Here is a 4,964-nt window from a genome sequence, read left to right as displayed (position 1 = left end):
ATAGGTACAGGGTGTTTCAGCTATAGACACTGGGAATACCCTCCCAGCCTAAGTATACAAGTACAAAGTAAAATATTTTCAGCAAAATACCAATTTGAACTCCTTTCAGCCAAATACACATTTGAACTTCGTCCAACCAAATACACATTTGCAAATAAAGAAAACAACCATAAGCCTAACTCGCTTTATCTACCTAGTACTCACTAGTCTGAACTTATAAGAGCCTGTATCGGAGAGATTGGAGAGAAACCTGGTTGCACGTCTGGTCCCTCTGAGCCCCCAGAGAGAACAACCACCAAACACTAACAGCACACACACAAACTTCCCTCCCTCCAGATTTCCCTCCCTCCAGAAAGTATCCTGTCCCCTGATTGGTCCTCTGGTCAGGTGACAGCCAGGCTCACTGAATTTGTTAACCCTTTCCAGGCAAAGAGATATGAAGCACTTCTGTTCTATTAACTCTTACTTATCTGTTTATGACAGTTGTCTATAAAGGGGAGGTGAAGACTAAATGCATCTGATGAGGATGGAATTTAAACCCATGCGTGCAGAGCACAATGGATTAGCAGTCCAGCACCTTAACCGCTTGGCCACCTCATCTGAGATATCAAGAAAGAGACAGGAGGAGAAATCTAAGTCCAGCAGAGATGGGGACACTAAGGAGTTTCTAAATACTAAGCAGAAGCAGGGGCTGAATGAGTTCCCCCCTCCCATCTAGTGACAAGCTTGGGGAAAGACTTCAGGAACAAACCGTGTTTGCATAGACACATCTACTCTGCCTACCTATGCAGCGTGATGGGGCCACTTTCCCAAAATGACCAGTTTCAACTGGTGGGTTAAAATCACTTAAGGATTGAATGGAATGAAATATTATCCTTCCTCCATGAGTGAAGAGCAGCAGAACATACCTAGTCAGTCTTGATGGAGGGATAGGTGGGTGAGGAATAGCTTTTATTGGACTTCGTAAAAGTGATTGAGAACATCATCTTAAAACAGTGGTTCCCCAAACATTTCATTCTGTGCCCTCTTATCCATGGCTGTGGACCCTCGGAAGCCACAGTCAAGAGCCAAAGCTGGGAGTGGGGCTGTTGCTTACTGGGGAGAGGGGTGCAGACAGGGCTAAGGGGGTAGACGCCGAACTGGGAGCCAGAGGCCCAGGGTGAGGGTGAGGTTGTGGAGGAGCTGGGACAGAACGGGGCTGAGTGGTGCTCCCTCCATGGGGCTGGCTCAGGCCCTGAGGTGCCCCCATGAATGTTCCTCTGTGTCCCCGTAGGAGTCATGCCCCACGTTTTGGAGACCACTGAATCCTACTTGCTAATCAGTGGCTAGTGATGCCAAAGCCCAGGGAAAAGGAGAACAAGTGCAGGGCCCCCAGCACTGGAACCATGTGAAGGGGCTGCAGGAGAGGGTCATGGCTGGTGGCACAGGGAGTTAAGAGCAAAGGGGGCTTGGGACGGGGCAGGAGTTAGGGGTGAAGGAGACGCAAGGACTGGGAGTGCAGGAGCTAGTGGTAAAGGGGGAGTGGGGATCATCCAGGGGCAATGGGGAAGTGCCAAAGTACAAGCTTTGCCCAGGGCTCCATTTTCCCTAATGCTGGTCTGAGCAAACAATTGGAAATGACCCTTCAGTGAGACCAGAATCATAGTGAAGAAAAGCCCCTTTGTTAAGTGGTTGTGGCTGAGTGCTTAGGGAGATGGGTTAAAAAACACTGGGCATCTTTCTGTGGAGGTTTGATTCTTGCCTGCTAGGTAAGGCTGGTGTGTGGTGTCTTCATGGCTGTACTTTCAGTGTCTGATCACCCACAGTGCCACAGGGAGCCAAGTCTAGACATATTCAGAGGCTCTATGCCAGGGTTTATCAAATTTCCTTTCACTACAACCTCCTTCTGCCAAAAAACACTTACTACATAACCCTGGAAAAAGGGACCAAGCCCCTCCCCACTGGGCAGAGGCGGGGAGACTAAGCCCTGCCCCAGTTGGGGGAAGGCAAAACCAGAACTTGTGGGATTCAGCCCTGGGTGTTGGGGATTAGACTTTTGGCTTCAGCCCCAGGACCCAACAAGTCTAACGCCAGCCCTGGCGACTCCATTAAAACAGGGTTATGACCCGCTTTGGGGTCCTGACTCACAGTTTGACAACCACTGCTCTATGCTGAGGGGAGAGAGGTTTTCTGTGGGTGTAGTTAATCCACTTCCCAAGAGGTGGCAGCTATGTCAGTGGGAGAAGCTATATGGGTGGGTGTGCAAGCTGTGGGGTTTACCACATTTAAGAAGTTTAATCAAACCCCATTTTTAAAACCACCTGTGGTCTGCGAATGGCAAAGGAGCTCGATGGAGCAGGGTCTGTCCTTCAAAGTCCTGGAGATCACAATTCCATGCTGCTGTTGTGGTGGGGGTATAGCTCAGGGGTAGAGTGCTTGACTGCGGGTCAAGTGGTTCTTGGTCCAAACCCAAGTGCCCTGTTATAACCAACCTTCTTTCTTTTCTTTTTTAAAGAAAAAGAAAAACATTTTCATTTTCATTCTCCATTATGTTCAGGAGCTCCACTATACGGGGATGCTTGATATTAATGTAAACACTCAACATTTCACTGTCCAAATGCATAAAAAAACTAGCAAAGCTGTCCATCAGCTGAAATCAGTTCCAATCCTCTAAGAGTCTAGTTTATGTTTTCATCAATTAAACAAAGGTATCATACGAATGTACATTTGCAGATCCCTCTTCTCCAGGAGCTATGCTGTGCAGAAGAACTAGAACCACATCCAGCTACAGTTCAGGAGTCTGATGACCAAAGAGCCAACTAATGTTCTGAGGCTGGAGAAAAATGCCTTCTAGTGAGCTACTGAAAGACCTCAACCTGTTTAGCTTATCAGAAGAAGATTGAAAGGTGACTTCACTGAAGTGTTGAATGGCCTTAATGGAGAGAAAAGATTGGGTATGAAAGGGCTCTTTAATCTAGCAGAGAAAGGCATAACAAGACCCAATGGCTGGAAGGTGAAAAGAGAAAAATTCATATTACAAATAAGAGACAAATATTCAACAGCGAGGATGATTCACCACAGGAACAAGCTACCAAGGAAAGTGATGGATTCGCCATCTCCTGATGTCATTTAAGGAAGACTAGATGCCTTTCCGGAATGTGTTTGCCCCAAAGGTAGCTCTAGTATCATACAGGAGGCGTGTGATATGCAGGGAGTCAGATTAGATGCTCTAATGGTCTCTTCTGGCCATAAAGTTGACTAATTTCTAAAAAACTGAGTATAGCATTGGCAGCAGCAACCGATGTTTTCCTGTCTAGCCGGCTTGCTTCCTAGAACAAACGCTTCTTGATTGGGGTGATCCACAGGGAGTAGCTCAAACCTCCAAAGTGCCTGGCCAGGGGCAGGACATTAGCACAGCAAGGGAGGGGTGTGGCAGTGACATCACAAAGGCCTTTTGCAGGACCTCAGACTATTGGTCATAGGTGGTGGGGAGGTGGTGACCTCACAGAGAGATGCTGACATCAGACAGGCAGGACAGGGGTGGGGGCCAAGGAAACCTCAGAGACCTCTGTGGCTTTGCTTCAGCAAGTCTCCTTCTTCAGGTCTCTCTTTGAGGACTGAGAGAGTATTTGTGTTCACGTATATGAGTGTCAGGAGGAACCTCTTTCCAGTTTTCTCCTTCCATTTTCCTGGTTTTACTAGAAAACAGCCGTCCCTGTTTAGAAGGTAAGAGCCTCCTGGAGGTTTGAAACCTGTTCAGTCTGATCCATCTGATGACAGTTGAATTCTAGGCATGGAAAACACGAGCTTAAGGAGGCAGAATTTTATTCCGCACCTGGGATTTTGTCCCATAGAATCGCTGAGGACATTAGGGTTTGTCCTTTTTTGTTTCACCTTTTCCTCCATCCATCCCTCCATCCTTTGTCTTTGTCTCTTGCTTCTTTTGTCCTTTCGCCTGTTCCCCTCCCAACACCAGGAGCAGTGTGTGTGTGGGGGGTAGTGTTGTGGGGGAGTGCTCAACAGCTCCCACTGTGGGAGCTCCACCCAAAAATATGAGGCTGAAATAGTGCTTGGGCAGTGATCCCCACCGGTGACCTGGGCCATCCTTTGGGCTCTCTGGTGAGAACTCTCAGCCTCCCATCCTCAGTCTCTACCGTGATTGGCTGAGCAGAGGGTTATTGACAGGGAGGAGAGTCAGGTCCTTGTTGTTCTCTTTTAAGACCAGGGAAATAAGTCATAAACAGTCATATGTTTGACAAATTTTGTTGCTTCTCTGCATTAATGATCTCTGAGCAGTTCATGATTCTCTCCAACATTGCAGTTCTCCTCAAATACTTGCTGAATAATTACTGTGCACTGTTGTTGGTCTGGAGCTCATTTGAGAACACTTTACTCAAGTGATTCAGTGTTTGAAATTCAAGATCTGATGGTTAGTTTGAAAATCAGGGCGCTTGGGTCCTATTCCCAACTCTGCCACTGGCTGGCTGTGTGACCTAAGACAAGTCAATTCTCCTTTCTCAGCCTTAGCTTCTCCCTCTTTCAAGTAGGGATAATAATGATCCGCTCCTACCTATCTCACAGTGGGTGGAGGATGAGGATCCACTGGAGAATGTCACTAGGAGTAGTGCATAATATGAGGTGTCCTATCACATTTACTCAGAGCAGATTATGACATAATAGACTAGCTGAAATAGTCTATTATATTTGTATTTTTTTATTTTGAAATTATTAAGAGCATCAACTACTTAGCTCAGATCGAAGCATCTTAGCTAATGTTTGTGATCTAAGTGTCTCCTCTTTGTGTGCGACAAGACAATTTAACACACTCTGACAAACAGGAGATGCTTTTGTTTTGCAACAAAATATTTTTTGCAAAGAACTTTCATCCCACTTGTTTTGATTTCGAGAAACAAACTGGTTTAGTCTGAAGGGGATTTTCTGACAGAAATGGTTTCAATGAAATTTCCCCACCATCTCGATTCCTG

General features: G+C 46.5%; 1 non-coding gene across 1 annotated transcript; it reads right to left on the bottom strand.

Annotated features, from left to right (window-relative positions):
* Positions 1-518: 518 nt before the first annotated feature.
* On the bottom strand, positions 519-600 carry TRNAS-GCU. Its single transcript has one exon. It is a non-coding gene; the product is annotated as a tRNA-Ser (tRNA).
* Positions 601-4,964: the final 4,364 nt, after the last annotated feature.

This window comes from Gopherus evgoodei, chromosome 16 (genome assembly GCF_007399415.2).
Source record: "Gopherus evgoodei ecotype Sinaloan lineage chromosome 16, rGopEvg1_v1.p, whole genome shotgun sequence".
NCBI lineage: Eukaryota > Metazoa > Chordata > Testudines > Testudinidae > Gopherus > Gopherus evgoodei.
Note: the sequence above shows the minus strand (reverse complement) of the source record. Positions and strands in the feature narration are given on the sequence as shown.